At 40.0% G+C, this 20,197-nt stretch overlaps 1 protein-coding gene across 1 annotated transcript in view; it reads left to right on the plus strand.

The window, feature by feature from the left end:
- The window catches only part of WAPL (WAPL cohesin release factor), a 163,030-nt gene that overhangs the window by 44,179 nt on the left and 98,654 nt on the right, over positions 1-20,197 (plus strand). The gene's annotated exons all lie outside the window — the stretch shown is intronic.

Below are 20,197 nucleotides of genomic sequence, written 5' to 3' on the forward strand. Positions count from 1 at the left end.
TTTAAATTTTGTCAATATCTGAGATTCTATGGTCATTTTCTATGGTGTGCTCTTCCCCTCTTCTTTATGTGTGACATCAGACACATGAATATCAGGGCGAGGATGGATGTGGCATTAATGGTACATACTTCAAAAGAAATTGATGTGAACTCCGAATCCATCACTCTGTGTTCCTGCATGCAAAGTGCTTGCGTGCATCACGCTGTAGGTATGAGGCAGCAAACTATGGTGTTGGGCATTTTGAGGGACAGCACATTTTTGGAAGATAATTTTGCATTTTACTGCTAAAAAGGCAGGAGATGCCATTACAGAAAGCCACAACGTGAAACTGGCAAAAGCTCGTACTATGTTCAAATAAATCTTAGCAAGGGAGTACAGCAGAAAGTACATTTTAATGATTGAAGTGTAGAGAAAGGAGACAGTGGGAGATCTCCCATTTGTGTGAACTTTGTGTTCAAAGAAGTTGAATACAGTTACGTCCTGCTCTTATCAAACTAATAAGACATAAAGTTTGAGACATTCAAGAACAGGTATAAATAGTAGAACAGAGGTGTTTTTTGACTTGGTATTCTCATTTTCTTTGCTCAAGTCCTCTTGGTGTTCTGCTCCATGTCTTAGTTTCGTGCAATGCCGACACTTAATCTGTTTACATACAGCTTGTACATTAAGTTTTCCTTTTCTCTGGGTTACAGATTAAATTTTTCTTCCTTCATATTTCCTCTTATCTTAATAACAAGTCAATGCACTGAAAATATTTCCTTTCCAGTTAGCCTGGAAACATCCAATTTTTGGCATTTTTAGGGGAGCCCATAATATGTTTGGCAGAGTAATAAAACCATGGAATAAATGAGGACTTTTTTAAAGTAAATGAGACATTATAGAAACTACGTGACTTCTTGCTTCATTAGATTTGGCGTTGTTGTAAATGCCTTCCCAGATAGATTAATTTCATTAGTTCAGCATCTCCTGAGAGTATATTATGAAAGAACATGCAGTATAAAGGAGAAAAAGAAACTTTTTCCCGTGAGATATGAATGCTAGTCCAAAGAGGGCTATTGATTTGGTATACTTCCTCAACCTCTGGGGCCTGTTTTTGTGAATGCTAAGCACTTGCAAGCTAGGTGAAATTATTTCTGAAAATTAGGGCCTAACACTAAGATTCATGTCCTATGGAAATGTTCTCATGTGATGACAGTTGTCTGATCATGTGTTACAGCCAATTGCTAGAGGCGATTCAGCTGACCTATTTTATATGCAATGCCTCAGCTTCCATGGAAGGAGAAGAGTCATGTCCTAGAACTGCACAAGGTGTGAACTATGAGGCATCTCATTCTCTGCACCTAGGGCTTTGGAAGTCAAAGACATATAATAGCAAGTCATTCACAAAACTTTTTTTTCTCTCAGATTTGCTTTTGTTTTTTATGCAGTATTAAACCAGAGAGACTAATTCAAACTATTTTTTTTTCTGTATAGGTAAGGCTATTTCACTTAAAGTTATCAGAATGCTAGACTTATGGATCTGGAGGAGAATTTGCCCTCTGTCTCTCCCTTGTTTATTCTCCACCAGAAGCTTACCTCTGACATATCTCTGGGAAGCTTAATGGAGAAAAATTATCAGTTCATGACTGCAGGTACTTTTTAAAGCCATCCAGCTCGTCCTAAAATTTTCAGACATTTCTGCCACAGTTTTGTGTGTAAAACACATTGGGAGCCCACCCAGCTTATGGCCCAGATCTGAATTGCCCTCCAGTCACTTCTGGGGAAAAGAAAACCTGCCCAGAATTCATCTCTGAATTCTGTCACGTTGAAGTATGATGAGAACGTCCTTCCCAGTTGGAGAGTCCTGACCTTCACCTGCACCTCTTGCTACTGATAATTAACTTCTGCCCATACATTTTTATAAACTACAGGCAGAAACAGCAGAAAGACCATGTACTTTCCCTTCCAGGAAACTGAGAAAATTGGCTAATAGGACAAGGGAAAGGTAATGCATTTGTAAAATTTAATGAAAGTCCAAATGAGCAGAAGAGTTCTTTCACTATGAGTGAATGGGAACAGCGTCCTCTTCTTTGGCTGGGAGCTCTGTGTGGAATTAGCTTTTAGCCCATCTGCAGGAATACAGAGTGGACTGAAAGAACAGGTAATCTACTGCTTAGAAGACAAACAAACTGCTGTTGGGAAATGCTAAGAGAGTTAGAAGACTAGGGGTATGTTCAGCCAGGCATTAATGTCCCTGAATCATATTTACAAATGCTCTCCTGGACTTCCTTAAATTTTCTGAAAGATTGCCTAGGTTTCCAAGGCCAGCATGAGGAAAGGGGAATTGACTACTCCGTAATGCAAAAGGTAAACTCCCACTCTTCTTTGAGTACAGACACAGTTCCAGGATGGGTTGCCCAGAGAGGTAGTGGAGGCCCCATCCCTGGAAACATTCAAGGCCAGGTTGGACAGGGCTCTGACCAACCTGATCTAGTTAAAGATGTCCCTGCTCACTGCATGGAGGTTGGGCTAGATGACCTCTAAAGGTACCTTCCAACCCAAAGCATTCTATGATTCTATGATTTGAGTTACCACAAGCAAGGAATGTGCAAAGCAAGGAAGGTGGGTGTTTCTAAGCCTTGCTAATAAGTTGTGTGATTTTTTTTTCCCATTGTGATGAGGAAAATGACAGTGATAACCCCTGTAAAACATCTTGGAGATAACAATGATACCCTCAAAATATGCTCTGCTTGCCCTCTAGATGTGCTAGGTCTTCCTGTAAGTCATGGGATAAAGGGAGGAATGACTGACTTTTCACTTGAGACCCTATCCATTTTCAGTATCTGCCTTTCAAAAGGCAATGCCACACTATAAAATCTGAGTCCATAGCAGCCTTCCTCGCACAGTCCCTCCTGTACAGAAGTTGTGAGTCCTGGGTATCTGGTGTGGTATTGCTTGTCAGTGGCTGTAACATCTCAAACCACGTTTCTCAGAAGCATTTTCAGAGGCCTACTTTTGTAGTGATACCTGCAACAAACTTATCTGCAGGTGATATGCAGGTGAAAACTAGTTGCTCATTTTATACAAAAATCTGTTTTCAACCATCTGTGTTCTTTTTGCCTTTTAACAGCCAAGATCTGTTGGATGGGAACTCTCCCACTTCCTTACTGTTCACGGACTGCGTACTGCATTTTTGGCACCCCAAATAACAAAGCAGGGAGAGACTTGTGTAATATATATCTTCTTTGTGCTCTGTGAATCATAGAAATTAAATTTAGTTCTTCATGCCTGGACTAACTTGGTAAGGGGACAAGGAGTCAAGAACACCCTTTGTAAATAAAATTGTTAAACAGAGTACAAAGTTCTGTATGACCTCTTATGGGGCCATACTCTTGGGACTACCCAAAAAATCAATAGACAAAATAGAAAACAGTAAATCAAATCAATGTGGTTTCCACTCAGCTGTAGAAGCAAGTAATTCACCTCATAGGTAGTACTAATTTTACTGGGTAGCCAAGACCTGCAGTGAACAGCAAAAGCACAAACGGCAGAGTGCAGCCAGCAAGCGTGTAACACTGTGGGGCTCTTTAGCCCCACAGAAGGAGAGTGAGAATCCCAGGGCTGGACTGAGTATAGAAGGGTCATCAGAAATGATGGTTTAGAAAAGTCCATTCAAACACAAATTTTTTTTGTAAGACTTTAAAAAAAAAAAAGCCTTTTCCACTGAGATGAGAAGATTATATCAGTGATCTCTTCAACAGTATGAATTTAGCTCTCTGACATGGCATTAGACTGCCGCTCCATGGCCAAACACAATCCAGCAGGTGCCCTGCCTTAGTTTCCCCAGTAGTATTTCCAGCTTACTCTAGTGCTTGATGGCTTCAAGCCCACACAACTTGAAAAGGTCAATCCTCCTCTGTCCCTCTTGTCCTTCCTCATAGAGTCTGAGACAAAGTAGTCACGCAAAGAGCTCTCCAGATCAACCAAGTTGGATTTGCAGTGTCTCAAAAAAAAAGCTTCTTACACCTTGTTTGGTGGACTGAGTTCTCAGATTCATCCTTCCCTGTCTTCTATAAATTAACCTCTGTGCAAAGCCTACCCTTCTCCAGGAAACTCTGGTTAGCCAAACTCTTCTCAGATAATTTCAGCTGGAAGCTTCCCTACTACCAGCTCCCAAATAAGAGCCTTTCCAGCCCTTCTCACATGTGTGAAATAAAGCCGATTGTGCTGGTGCAGTTTAGGCGCCTATGTAGGCAGGGAGAAATAACATTTTTAAAACCACAGAGAAGTTGATGCATCACTGCAGGAAGAACAACCTCCACATCTTATAGGCAAGAATTCAATGCAAAACTTAAAGGAAACTTCCTTTGCTACTCTCTTGCCTGTAATAAATCAGGTCTGTGCCACAGGCAACTCAGTCTGCAGTGGGCTGAAACGTGGGGTCAGCACGTGATGGTCTCCAGGCTGCCTTGTTGCCTTTGCTGGAAGCAGGCATTACGAAAGATTGGCTTATGCAGACATACAGCATAATAGTGTGTTTCCCAGGTAGAATAGGACTCAGATGAAAAAAGGATTATTTGCTGAGAAAGGGTGAGAAATAAAATTGCAGAGAAATTCTATTTATCGAGCATTTTCCCCCAGTCAAGTACTGATTGCCATTAGAGGTGCAAACAGTGGCCAGTGACAGCAGTGCCAGGTTTGGGTCAGCATGAATAGAGAGTTTGTACTGCTTGCAGGAAGAACAATTGGTACCATTTGTGTTTTGATTATTTGTTTTTTAATCTCATCTGCTTATGTAGTAGTTACTTCTGAAATAGAAAGAACTCAGTGGCTAGAGCCCATCATGGGGAGGGGCTGCATGAATATCTTGATAGGTAAGATAGAGGACAGAAATGGAGACAGAGAGATCTCTGATGAAAGGACTAAGGGAAGAGGAACAATAAGAAGCAATTTGTACCCACACACAGCGATCAAAATGAAAACTCTGGGATCTGAGAAATAATAGTTCATGATAACCAGAAGGTAAAGAAAGTGTGTTCTCATTTGATATTAAAGAATTATAATCTTTCTCTTGGGATAATAGCACTATTGTCTTCAAATGATCCACAGACAATACATATACTGCCCTGATAGTTATACAGCTATTTTTCCTGGCACGTACTGTCTTGTCTTACAACATCCCTGTGAAAGAAATCCTATGCTTTCTAGAAACACCATCAGTGATTCTGTAAAAAAACCAAAACAAAACATAAAACCACATGACTGTCAATCCACTGGTAGGAGAAAATTATATTACTGCACTAATAAGCAGACAGCTTTATCACTGGCTGCAGCTTAAGTCTCAGCAGTTCACAGCTCTTGGAGGTGCCGTGTGCTTTGCTGTTCTAGCCTGCGCTGTGCCCAGGGCTTTCAGGAATTTGGGCAGGATGAGGAGGGAGAAACAGACCACTCACTAACATCACTGAATTTTCAATATGCTGTATTTGAATTGTTTCTGAAAACAGCCTGACAAGTGAGTGAAAATTAATAATACTAGGGGATATTTTAGCTGAGACTTCAGTGACAAGTGTCCTGCCCAAGACAAAATGGCCAGCAGCAGCTGAAGCAGAAGCAGGATTTGGCTCAGATTACAACAATGTTCAAGATCTGGGCAGGGTTCTGTCACAACCGTTGAGAACAGAGACATTATGAGGAGTTTCTCCTTGCTCCAACTTGAAACCTTTCACACAAAGTCCAAAATCAAACAGACCTAATGCTTAAGCTAGAAGAGAATCCACCACAGTTCTATAATCAGAGCTTCTCAATGTACAGCAATGTAAAGCTATATACCCATTTCTTTATAAACTCTTCTGCTAAGGCTATCATCCAGCCTGTCATCACCTTGGACATTGATTTCGCAAGTGTTCATGTGAGGCCTCTAATGAACAGAGATTCTTCTATGTTTAACTTTGCAGTGTGGCCTTTACTAATACCCGCTCTCCTAAATGCCTCCTCTGGATCCTTGCTGACTTCTGTTTCAGTTGCTATGACATCCTTTTTCTCCAGCCTTTATTAATGAAATGTACAGGGCAATTATCACAAGCCTGCAGACAGGATGCAAGTGTGCCAGTGCGGCTATGTAGTCTAAGCCCTTTTCATCTTGACCCTATCCTCTCCCAGCCCATTGCTTTGAGTGTTATTGCCATGCATCCAGTTCTTTGACTCCCCCTTTTCTATTAAATCATATTGCTGGTCTTCACTTCTAAGGGCCTTGATGCAATATCAGTGTTCAGCTTACCTGTTGTCTTTCAGACAGCATTGGCTTGCCAGCTCTCCCATCCTGTCAGGCAGTGATGCTCATTTCCATCATTCGCGGAACACAGTTTCCAACATGCATGATTTGCTTGTCTTCATGCAGTTCCTCATGCTGGAGGCAATGGCAACAAGAGACATTGGCAATAGCTGGGCTACAGGCACACAGAGCCTGCCTGCCGTATTGTCAGTGCTGTCTTACTGTTACCTGCTACTTTCCCACCAGTATGCCTCCATTTATTGTCTCCCTATACTTTGACAACAAGCTCTTTGGAGCAGAAACTTTTTATTCTGTGCTGGTATAATGCTTTGACTTGCCTAATATTTCTAGGCGTCAGAGTAATGCAAATATGGTGGGCTTCTGTTCTCTGGTAGTGTCACGAATTTCCTTAACAAATATAGTCTGCTTGATGTTTTGGTGGTGAATTGGTGAGTAGTTCAGTATGGTTACAATAAAAACTCCATTGAAGCTTGTGGTTTGGTTTTAATAAAAATGTGAACATTTGTTTGAAGATTGTTTTCAGAGTTTAAAAAGCAAAAGAGAAAGCCTCCTGGATAAACAAACATCTCAAAAGCAAACCTATATGAACCAAAGCGATAAAGAACACTGGTGCTGATCCTCAGAAAGCCAAACTAACATGTCTCACTTTACTTTTATAATTCTGCCTCCTCCCTATGGAACTGGCATTCCTGTTCATGACTTGCAGATGATGCTGCAAATCATGAAAACATTTGGGTAGTAATTTTGCGGCACAGCAGACAAACACATCATCTCTACTTACCATAAGAATTTTTCACTGAAAGAATATCCTGAAATTCATGTACATGATTGGGAAAGCTGGACACTGCATTCTCTGTGCTTTTAAAGATGCCTAAAAATATGCCTGAAATGCCAAAACATTAAAAACATGCATCCGTGAATATGGACTTAATTTCTGGGCCTGATTCCCCAAAGCGGTTGAGCTATTTTGCACACCACCAGTTTCCTTCTTGTACAAACAGAAACATAAGAATGTCACTAGTAGGAAATGACTGACCTCTCCCTGTATAATAAACAAGTGGATCCCATGATGAGGGACATTAGACTTATGCAGGCCTTATCTTGCTTCTGAGTGAATGAATCAGCTACTTCTTTTCCTAATAAAAAAATCAATGTGCTTTTTTCTAAGCAGAGTTTCAGTAATGGGACTTATGACTGCAGAACACCTCGATAAAGAATGGATATTTAGAAGCATTTTTCCCTGATTACAGAAACAATTTCTGTGTGTGTTTTTACCCCTTTTTGCAGCTTTAGTAACAAAATCTAATTTACTAAAAGTAGAATTCTCATCCTCTCTTGCTCCCCCCTGCAAAAACTCTACCCAGCCAAAAAGTTAAGCCTTTGCCCTTACTACGCAAAGAATATTTTACTGAATAAATGCATTACTGCTGCCTTTGAAATGAGAGGTGAAAATGCTACATTTTTTTCAGTGTTTATTTATAGTAACTAATTGTCAAGGAGAAGATGTAATAAGAAATACAATCACTTCTGTCTTCACAAATTTAAGTCAAGGTAAGTTAAAAAAATCCTAGTCATGCAATCAGTACAAACTGTTGCTATTGTATTCCAGACTATGGACATACTTAGCAGTCTACTCAGTCTTTTTGTTTTCAAATTTATTTACTTGTGGTAGAGTTACTTTCTAGGATTTCTTTTAAAGTGAGAGAACAGGGCTGTTTAATTTGCAGTTCACAGAGAAACACTCTTGTGCACCAGTCGGAACTAGTTACCATCATCAGACAACTGCAGTGATCTCAAGGTGCTCTAGTGTCTTGCAGACGCCAAGTCAACAATGATCATGTTGGTTTCTTCATAAAAACAATACAAAAATAAACTTGTGGCAGCATTCTGAAGTTAGATACCGAAGAAACTCAAACCTATTTTCTGAACATAAAATTTTCACATTAAGGAACAGTATACCTGTTAGGACTCAATTTTGCGGTTCGCCAAAATAAATATTCCACAAAACATACAATAAGCTTCCAGGTCCAATCGCCCTTACAGAGTTAAGCAGTTTTGGACTTTTATCATGGATCTGCTGCTCAGATAGCGTAAGTCAACATGGATCTAGTAACTCAGCTCTTACTGCTTGAGCATCTGGGCTCCCTGTTACAAAGCAGCTGCAAAGCTAGTACAAATTGCCCAGGGAAGATTCTGCCACAGAAGGAGTTTCCAAGCTCTCTGCAGAAGCCAAAGTACGTTCTCTTCCTAGCAATACTTGTTACCTGACAGACTGTAGTCTGTGGATGAGCCCTCCAGAGCTGCTTTACAGTGGGAAAATAATTGAGAGTTTTTTTCCATTCACCCTGCTGATTAGAACACTACAGGACCTCCTTCTCCAGGGAACTTCTGGACGGTTTAACAAGTGACTCGGTTCTGCTGCAACTCCAGTAGATACTGCAACTGCAGAGACAACACCTGTAGAGCAAAAAGAGTAGCGTTTCTTTTCTCATGGCAATGTGTTGAGATTGTCAGTTAGGTGTTAAAACACTAAAGCAAACAAACAAAGACTGAACTAAGAATAAAGAAAAGCAAGAATTTAAGAATAGAATAGGAGTGTTAGACTATGTCAGGGAACAGCAAAGGCCAGCTGCTCTGTAGGTGCTAGGAGGATGATAATAAACCAGGAGGGCAGAAACCTGAACAGCCAGGGCACCATCCCACAGCACGTGAGTGGGGTGAGCCAGGCAGACCCAAGGATGTTAGCTAGGATGAACAGAGAGTCTGGGCTATCAGGCAAGTAAGTCCATGCCAGCAAAGCAGGCCTGAAGCAAATGTGGGAGCAAAAGGCAGCAAGTCAGGGTCAATGACCATACCCAGGACCAGATCAGTGAAGCCCACAGCTACGCACAGGCATAACTGTGATAAGCTCACGCAGGGAGCACAAGCCCAGGCCCAAGCTTAAATGCAGTCCTGGCCCCATGGATAGAGGGGGTTGATGGGGGTGTCAGGTGAAGCTGGTCAGGGCAATTAAGACCTGTTAGTGCATTCAGGTCCCTGACAGACCCTGAGTCTCAAATTCTTATTAAATTCTCACTACTAAATTCTTTCTGTTAAATTAAATACTTAATAATTGAGCACATTTTCTTAAATACAGTCTTACTGCCTTGCACTGGTGTCAGCCTATATATCTATTTACGATCTGACCATTTATTTAGGATCTTAAATTTGGACTTGGGATCTTCTGACATTGTGGAAGTTTAGAGCAAGAGATTTCATGAGGGGTTTTTTTTTCTCTATTATTTTAAATCATGTGTTGCATTAGAGGAAGATGTTGGTATTTAACAAGTATCTCTAAGAAGAGAAGAGTATGAGAATGACCATTCTGAGTCAGTTCAAAGGTCTGTCTAACACAACATCCAGTGGCTAAAAGCGGCACGTCAGGAAAGAGTTGAAGAACATGGTGAGATTTCCCTAGACTCTTTCAAACTCCATCAGTATGCAGTTCAACAAATCTGTGCCTCACAAACCATATTTCAGTGATCTAAATCAAACATTGATGGGGATTTTGTGGGTTTGTAAAAGGATTCTGGATGTAAGTAAGAATGTAGTTTCAAGCTACATAAAAGTCAGGGAAAAGAAAGGCTGCATTCTGAACCATGAAGTTATTTTGGTCCAAGCCAAATTACTCTTCAGCTTGAGCATAAGTACAGAAATCTGAAAGCCTATGCACCCTCTATTGGAAAGCCTTGTATAATTTAAAACACAGTCATACTACAAAACCAGTTCTCAGCTCAGCAACTCTCGTCACGATATGCAAATGCCTTTCAAAAACGTTGCCAGAACAAACCAGCTGAGACACAAGCTGCCTTTCCCTCCTTTCTCCTAACGACTGGAGGAGGAAAGATTCCTCTTATTATGAATTTTTAGTTGACAGATTTTAATGCAACATTTTTTTTTAAATAGATGCTAAATAGCCTTGTTAAAAGCTCTAATTTTTAAGGTTTGATGATCAGAACTCAAATTGGCATTCCAGAGAAGTGCCTGCAGCTGAAGCACCTAGAATGACTAGCTGAAGATTTAGGAACATGGTTTTTGTGTAAGAATTACGCTTTAAGAACTGAGAGGCTGAATAAAACCAGCAACCTAACAAAGTAATGCAACATTAACATTCGTTATATTGGGAATAGTTTCTAATCACTGCTATTTCTCAGGCTTTTCTTGTGGTACTTTGATAGTGCTGCTACTGAATTTCTTACCTCTGCTAAGTAGATATCACTGCAGTAAAAGGCTCTTCATAATTCACTGAGTACAGAAAAATAATGGAGGGGAGGCTTTAAAAAGAACAACTATTTTTCATTCTCTAACCATGCCACTGGGACCGAGTTCTTAATTTTTGGTAACCAGTAGAGTTATAAATATGTATGTCCCCAAACGGGAAGGTGTTTTACAAATTTTGTTTAATGATCTGTATTGAGAGGTCATATTAGAGATCATTCTATGAGACATATTCACCTACAGGGAGCTGGGTATTTTAGTCCCTTAATGATCATCCTTGCACATGCGTTTTGCAACGTTGGTTCTGGAATTTCACCTGTATACTTACTGTGAGATCACTTGATGCACTTTTCTGAAAGTGCATATGTAGAACTCAAAGATGCTGGTGGTCTTTTGTGCAGGGTACTTACCTAACTAAACTCTGAGGAATTATTTGCTATTTGGTTTTAGTTTTGAAAGCTGCTGATTTTACCTGCCCTGCCAACTTGTTACCACGCTTTAATTTCTGTATGTCTGAAAAGTATTTATTTTGTCCAATTATGCCAGTTCATCTAATGAAAGATACTTACCTGCAAAGCTTGCACAGCCTGTCTTTACACCATAACAGTTACAGCAAATACCAACAGAAATAATGGTATGTTTTCCTGACTTGACAGTATCCCTCCCCAAAATGCATAGAACTACATCAGAAACATAAAACACATTAAAAACAAAGGCTGTGTCATGTGGAGAGACAAAGGAGAGGGGCAGCTGTAATCCAGCCCACAGGTACCATGTGCAGCTGATTTTCCAGTGTCATAATGAGTTGTATTGCCATTGAACTTACGCCAGCTTTTGTGGAAGGACATTAAATACAATAGTAGGCAACGTGTGTGACAAACAGGGTAAAGCACAAACTATTTGGCCCTCTGAGACAAAAGGTTTGCACTTCAACAAAAGAAGTGGGAATTGGAAAACAGGGCTTTAGGAGACTGGGGAAAAAAATTTGAGAGAGGAAAATTCTAGCTTTACTATGGAATGGTGCATACTCCATATCCCAGTGATGGTACATTTTGCTTTCTGTTATCGGTTCTAGGTTGTGCAAACATACAAGTACTGCATTTCTGTTGAATCCTATCTGGAATTAAGCAACTGAGCTGGGTTATGGAAGATTTCTACCATTTCTCTAGGAAGAACAGTTTTCAGTCACATGTAGCTAGAAACTTTTCTGATGATATATGAGCTGAGATGAAACTCAGCAGTTTCCCTTGATCATGGTGGCTGTGTACTGTTAAAAGGACTTCAAATGTCAGTACTTGTGTTAGCAATTTACGGTATGAAATGTAACAATGACTGTGGCACAAATATGCTCTTTTAGCAGAGTTTATTTTTCCTAGCTGTAGATACATTTGAAAAATAAGTGTTGTAAAAGATTTTCCCTAAGACATACTAGTGACTGGGCAGGACCGAGTACCAAAAAAAGTCTGTAACTCCTATTTCTGGCTGCTACTGGAAGTCAAAAAACAGACATCTTTGCCATATGTCTAAATAAACATGCTATTTTCTCTCCCCATGACATTTCACCTGCATACTTGTGTTGCTAGTCACATTATTATAAAGCTATACTAACCTAATGCTTCTGGAGAACTAGATTTAACTTGGTTGAAGCCATTTGATTGTTCAGTGCAGCTGTTATTGAGATAGTCATTATCAGAACAAATATTGTACAATAAAATTATTGTTTCAGATTCTTTGCTTTAATGCAAAGAATGAGATAGACAGGACAAGAGCCAAATGGCACAAATTTAAAACCAGTAATTTCCATCTGAACACAAGAAAACACTTGTTACTGTGAAGGTGGTCAAACACTGGGACAGGTTGACCAGAGAGGTTACGGAATCTCCATCATTAGGGATATTCAATACCCAACTGCATACAGTCCTGAGCAAACTGATGTAGCTGCCCTTGCTTGAGCAAGGGGGTGGAAGAGATGATTTAAAGCAGCACTATCAAAGCTCAGCCGTTCTGTGACTCTGAATGTAGGAAGGAAAGTGAATTCTTCCATGTTGACTGGGGTCTATCAGCCAGAACAGCAGTGCAGGAGTCAAAAAGTCTAATACAGATAATACAAAAACAACAGTTCCACACTAATGAACTAAGAATGCAGCTTCCAGGAAAAAAAAAACACCCGTATCTTAGGAGGATAAAAGTCTGAAAAATCTCTCTCCTGTCACAAAGAACCTAACCCAAAAGTGAATGCTGACATGAGGAGTTAGCCATGTGTTTATTCATTCCCAGGTTATGAACTCCTGTAATAATTTTGGAATAATATAATTCAGAGTTTGATAAGATTTAATTATATCTTGTTGACTTTGTAGACATGAGCAAAGGGTAACCAAAGTATATTGTTCCCAGAAAATTCCCGTATACTAATACCTCCTTTGTTGAAATACAAATGTACTAAATATCAAATTAAATAGGTTATTTTCTTTGTCCAGCAATTTGCAAGTTGTTTTCCTGTCCTGCTACTTGAGAAATCACAACCAAAGCATTTCTTTCCCCATACCTGTTAAAAAAACCCAAATTTTAAACTCAGTTTAATCCATTTTACATACGTAAGATTTCACCAGTTAAAATAAACGCTCTTTAATAAAATTAATATTCTGAGTTATGAGTAGCATCTTTACTGATGTTCTGTAGTCAATAGCAATTCCTCTCCTCCTCTATATAAAGAAATACATACACATGTATTTTTATAGCATTTATTACTAAGCAGTTCCACTAGAAATTCTTTTAGTTGATGTTAGCAAAAAGGTATGTGATGATTTTGGCTGTGGTGTGTTATTCTGGAACAAGAAGGCTGTTGACTGCCCAAGGAAACTCATACAATAAGGAAATAGCCGTGAAACTTCTGTGTGCTTTCAGGGCATATGGGGCTCATTTACATCACTTATCAAAATAACCACGTTTACTTTAACTGAAGCCTTTTACCAGTTCACATGATGTGCAAATGTGCTTGGAAGCATGGGTGCCCCAGTCTTGTTCAACTTATTCATCAATGACCTGGGTGAAGGGACAGAGTGTATCCTCAGCAAGTTTTCTGAGGCCACAAAACTGGGAGGAGCGGCTGATACACTGGAAGGCTGTGCTGCCGTTCAGCGTGACCTGGACAGGCTGGAAAGTTGGGAAGAAACGAACCTAATGAAGTCCAAGAAGGGCAAGTGCAGGGTCCTGCACCTGGGGAGGAACAACCCCATGCACCTGGAACTGACCTGCTGGAGAGCAGCTCTGCGGAGAGGGACTTCGATGTCCTAGTGAATAAGTTCACCATGAGCCAGCAGTGTGCCCTTGCTGCCAAGAAGGCCAACGGTATCCTGGGGTGAATTAAGAGAAGTGTGGCCAGCAGGTTGAGGTTCTCCTCCCCCTCTACTCTGCCCTAGTGAGGCCCCATCTGGAGTACTGCATCCACTTCTGGGCTCCCCAGTTCAAGAAAGATGAGGAGAGAGTCCAGCAGAGGGCTACGAGGATGATGAGGGGACTGGAGCATCTCCCCTATGAAGAAAGGCTGAGGGAGCTGGGCTTGTTCAGCCTGAAGAAGAGAGGGCTGAGAGGGGACCTTACAAACGCTTACAAATATCTCAAGGGTGGGTGTCAGGAGGATGGGTCCAGACTCTTTTCAGTGGTGCCCAACGACAGGACAAGGGGCAATGGGCAAAACTGAAACAGAGGAAGTTCCATCTGAGAGGAAGAACTTCTTCACTCTGAGGGTGACGGAGCACTGGAACAGGCTGCCCAAGGAGGTTGTGGTGTCTCCTTCTCTGGAGATATTCAAGACCCACCTGGACAAGGTCCTGTGCAGCCTGCTGTAGGTGCCCCTGCTTTGGCAGGGGGGTTGGACTAGATGACCCACAGAGGTCCCTTCCAACCCTGACCACTCTGTGATTCTGTGTCCCTCTTCAGCTGAAGACAAGAAAATAATTATAGCACGATATTGATTTGCTATTTTAAGACAAAAAGAATAAGAATATCCACATACTGGACTTGCATAGCATGAGATGTAAAGTAAGAGCAGTGTAATTTTTGTTGTGACAGTTATGTGCAGATCAGCACTTAAACTATGTTCGCTATCAAACTGAACCTGAATTTCAAGCAGGTTGTCCTCCTGCAGTGCCTGCGTTCCTGCAGGCCAGGAGCATGTCAGCCTGGCAGTCTGGACTTCTCAGAATCGGGTCCATGTAGCCCTGGCATTGAATAAGTCGTGATTACCTTCCAAGGCCTTTCAGCCATCTCTGAACCATTTCTTCTCTTCAGCATCTGATGCTTTTGTCTCAATTGAACAGGACAAAGAAACCAAGTTCCCTCTTGGTCTTTCCTTTCTTCAGGGAACAGTTGCAGGTCTTCAGTTACAGTAGTCCAGCTGTTTAGAAACTTTTCTGCATTGGAGGGTTAAGGCAGAAATCTTTCTTCAGGCTAGACTGCAGTATCTAGAGTTCTACCAAAGATTTTTGTTTACAGCAGATGTTTGCCATGTTTTGCCAGAGGCTTGAACTGTTTATAGCTTTTCCTAAATGTCAATTGTTAGTACAAAAAGCAGGTACAGAAAAGCTGACATTTCTTCTGTCCTTTTTCAACAACTTGGAATAAAGAACATTATTTGTCAGCTATAATACAAATTTCTCATTTCCCCTTTACTGAATTTCAGAAGCGAAGTACTGTGTTGAAACTGAAGTAGTCTCCAGGTAAAATATCTTTTGAGAAAAGAGTGGCGTGCTAAATACAAATTTGGAATAATACTAGCAAGTTTTCAACTGACTTGGGCAATTTCTCACAAAGCCTAGATGATGGTTTATTTCTTTGCAATATGTTAAACAGTTTGTATTAAAAAAACAGGGAAAGTAACATATATTACACAAGCTAGTGCTTTCTTAATCTCTGAAGTTGGGGTCAGATTTAAAGATTATTTTTTTCCTCTGTCCTATTTCACTTTTCTATTATTGTCAGCAAATTTGAAGTTTTATGCAAATTAACTATTTTCACACAACTGACCTCTGTATTGTAAGAAAGTGTTGTCTGCCAAATACTACTCATTCAGTTTGAAGCTTGTCAGCAAGCTGTAAAGAGGCAAGCATTTACCTAGCTCATATGAAGCTTTCACACGGCTTCATTTTTGTCTTTCTCCATTGAAGAGGAAACCTCTAGCTGGCACCAGCACAAATGCTAATATCTGATACTATGGAACATACCCACTGGAAGTTCAAGAAAAAACAGCTCTCAGGCCAAAAGAATCTGTATCCACATTAAGCATAAGTGACACAAATGTTTGGACATCTCCTAGGGCTCCTGTAGCAGCTTCCTGGCATTGTAAAATGAATTTTAATCACAACAGATTAAATTCTTATGATTGACAAGGAATTTTTATGCAGACCTTAGAAAAGTGGGAATTCATCTTAAACGGCCTCAGTCATTGAAAACTTACTTGTCTCTTCTGAGCTAGCTGTGTGCCCTCTTTAAACGCCTCCATCAAGCAAGTCATCCGGTTCAGAGACAGTCTAAGATCAGCCAGGACAAGCCACCCTCAGGGGCTGCCTAACTGTCTCCACACTACAGAGAGGGCACAGATGACTAGCAGAGACAAGGTGTAAAACTCTCACAAAGGTTAGCTGAGTTGAATCCACTCTCAGGACATAGCTATGGGAGAAATACAGCACATGTGAAAACATTTCATTACGCTGGGGTCTGGCTTTGTTTCACATCTTTACTTTTGCTGTTCACTAGTACTAGTGGACCCAAGAAACAGGACTTTGAATTAGTCTTGAGCTTTCCATTGTTATTGGAACTACTTCACATACCACTTCAACCGTAGCCTCTAATACTTAAATGTTGTACATTCAAACCATGCAGGAGACTGCTCTGTGTATTGAAAGAGTTTCCTTTTTAGGAAACAGTGTATTAGAATGCTACGTTAAACACAAATCTCTCCTTCAATACCTAAAAACCTCAAAGTCTTCATGATGGACCAGTGCCAGTGAAAATAAATTTTAAGAGACTTACCGCTGTAGTGACAGATAATGCAGGAAAATTACTGCATCTGTTCCTAAAGTAATCTTAAAGAATCTTCATGTCTGCAAGAAAAGCTAGTAAAAATCAGCAGTGCTGGATCTAGTGAAATAATTTCCAAACAGTTCCAGTAAATAACAGGATTAATGCAAATACAAAATCATTGCATTGTGTAATTTGATTGCTTTCACTCCTGTTTTCACATTTCTGTGATGACTTATTTAAGTTGTTTCTCTATAGAAATGTGGTGTTATTGAGTCTAAAAACAAGAGCTTCTACTGCTGGAGCTAAACAATGAAGTTGATCAATTTGCAGGGGTTGAGCCAGGCCAGATATTAGGGAGGAACAAAATGACCTGTGTCAAAACTAGGAGTGCTATTCTGACATAGTGCATGTTATTAGCAAACGAACATGCAACAAATAGATAATTTATCATAGAAGCCCTGAATTTGCCAGAGGTACTCCTGATTTTTAACTGTATCTTCGTATCTCCCACTCATGATCAAGATCAGTGTATCTTTAGTAGGAGACAGGGAGGACAATTCCATAGCTGAGTTTCCCAGAGGTCAGCAGATGCACTGGCGTACAGCTTTCCTGCTGTGGAAGAGGACAGTTCACCATATGTTCTTCAAGAGAGCAGCACAGTTCAACATTTGAAATTTGAATTTGCCCGGGGGTCTGACTTTCATTTGTGGTGACACTCTCTCTTGTCATACAAGGGGACAAACCAGGTTTGAATGAGAACGGATCCTTGTAATCTGGCTATACTGCAGAACCCCTCTGCTTCACCAAGGAGGAATACAATGAGACTGGGAGAAAATAAAAAATTCTATTTCAAGTGGCATTTTCTTTGAGGTTGCTAGGAGAGTGATAGAAAGAAATAGGATCTTTTGACTGTTCTCTTTGGTTTGCTATTAAGTTGGCAGCTAGAAATCCTAAATCTTAGGGGGCATACATTTTTCTATAATTATTTACCTGGGAGCAAATAGATATTTTCCAAATTAATATTGCTTGTGTATTAATATAAATTAATAGCAACTGTTTTTACCTTGAAATCAAAGGCTTGTTCTCATAGGTCTGGTGGATGGAGTTCAAAAGAGTTTGCACAGATTGTCTCCGACTTCTTGGTTTAGGATAGGCAAAAGAAAGAAAGAAAGTAGGAAAAAGTATTACTAAAGGAAACTCCTTGCAGTATTTTAAGATTCCATCGGAGTCCTGAGGTCCAAAATATCTTGGGCAAGTGACAGTTGTATTTCTAACCATACACCTAGAAATGCATTGCTTTGCAACCATATAGCTCTGACAGTAAATGCTAAGTAGCTTGTGTACTTAAAGAGACAAAGTCATTTTAGATTACAGTCTCTCATGGGTTGCCACTTACATGGGAACAGGGTACCTCAATGTCCTCCTGTGTATTCTGAAATCTCGTGTAAGGTCCAGAAGCTGGGGAGAGAACCAACAAGGAGGAAAAGTTACTGCTAACAGAAATGAGATAATAACCCCTCTCCTCCTTCTGTCATGTAATGTACTATCATTAGGTGATGAGTGAAAAGAGAATGTATTAGTGCCAAGGAAAGAATGAATTATTGTATGAGGCAGGAGACTGACACTGTTTAAATTCAGGGTACTTTACACTGACCGATTTATTTACCAGAAGATGGGTACTACTCAGTTGATTTAGATTAATTTCAATCTTCTTTCTTCAGAGTCATTACCAAGAAAACATTTTTAACAACCTGTCCCCACCTGCAGAACTTTCCGCTCCACTTCATACGGAATGCTTGGCTCTCGGTCTCCTTAGAGCAGCAGACTGTGGTTCCTGGAGAGCAGCAGCAGCCAGAGACAGAGCAGCTTGTGGCCGGTGGCAGAGTCAGGCTCTGGAAGGAGCAGTGAACATGAAACATGACCCTGTTATCTTTGAAAAAATACTACTGCACATGCATGAGTTTTCCATTTTTGTAGTGCCTTATACATTCCAGATTTTGGTGCAAATTCCTCTTACTAGAAGGTGGATGGAAAGCACCTAACATCTAACCAAGTATTAGAAAAATGTAGTAAAGAGGAGAACAGTTCAGTTGCACAGGGGGCAGACAAGAGCAGAGGAAGGGAAGGAGACTTAGCAAGGAACTAAAGCAAGCAGTAACATACCAGTCATCTATGAACAGTATCAAGAGGTGCCAGTCCCTTACTTTCTAGGGGCAGAAATAAATCTACTTAAAGCGTTAATCACTAATGCTTGATATCAGTAATACATAACAGACTAATGGATCTGAAAACTCATTAGTGGTGTGTAGGAAGCTTACTTTCTAGAAGTAATCTGCATGAACATTAACATTAAAGCTAGTCAGAGAATGGATAATCTTGCCTGTACAAAAACTGATATTATATCTTTGAGTAATATGAAAAGCATAAATTCTGATTTTTTGCATGAAAAGAAATGTCAAAGTAAGTCTCTTGATAGGTCCCTTTCAATATTTTTGCATGAAGCCTCTAAACTAAAAATATGTTTATTTCAAGTGTGGTGAAAGAATACAGATATTCAGGCTTTTTTCAGGATTATATCAGTAAAATTACTAGAAAAGTATCTAGTTGAACTGTCTTTTGCTAAGGGACAACTATTTAGAAATTTTTCAGTAAAGCTTTAACTAGCACCAAAAGTAAATGATGTGAGAAATAACAAAATGCAATGACTATGCCATCTTGTTACCCTTCCCTTTAGCTAGATAAAAAGCCAAATAATTTTATCTATTGTATCTACACAATAAAGGGCTGTTCCATTATAGGAATGTTTTGTTGCAAATTTTTTCTTATTCTTTAGACAGAAGGAAAAAAGCTGCAAGGGCTGTGATAAGATTAGTAAGTAAAATCAAATGTATTTTTTATGAGGAATATCTACTGACACCAAATATGTTGATCTTGCTAATGGTTCCAGCATAAAATTTATGTGAGAGGATTATACATTTGTGAAGCAAGCCTGTCACAGCAATCATCTGTTCAAAGAAGGGACTCCTCTGCAAAAGCAGCTGTACTTAGACAAGAATGACCTTTGAATGTCCAAGGCAGACGACAAAGGTCCCTTCCAGGCTCTGCTCACCAAAAGACAGGTATCCCTATTAACGAGTAGCACAGAAACAGAATGGGAGGAGGTATCTTTCTCATTCCTACCACCCATGAAGGGGGAAAAACTTCTAAGATTTTTTTTTTTAGGGGGGGAATCAGAAAAGCTGTATGAAATATTTTTAAAAGCAACCAGCAGACATTTGAGACCTCAAAGTTAACACAAATACTGATCATATTACTTTCCTCCTCATTCTAAAGGAAATTTAGTACCTTTAGGCCTAGTTTGCCTTCCTTTGTTATATCCCTTTGGTTGCTTTCTTTTCTTTCTGTTTGTGCCTGGAAGCTGCTTTATTCTTGAAAGGCGGCTTAAAAACTGAGTGTGAGCTCTAACTGGAAATAACAAATGAGATTAAATTCACTTCTAAAGTAAATTCTATTAATAAAACTCATTTCTGAAAACTGGGCAAGTTTCCAGAAGCATTTATAGATGACAAGGTATAAAATAAGGTTGCAGGTCTGTAAGAACCGGTGTAATAACTCGTTATAACTGGTTACACAAACTCTGTCAAACCT

This window comes from Opisthocomus hoazin, chromosome 6, assembly GCF_030867145.1.
Source record: "Opisthocomus hoazin isolate bOpiHoa1 chromosome 6, bOpiHoa1.hap1, whole genome shotgun sequence".
Classification (NCBI taxonomy): domain Eukaryota; kingdom Metazoa; phylum Chordata; class Aves; order Opisthocomiformes; family Opisthocomidae; genus Opisthocomus; species Opisthocomus hoazin.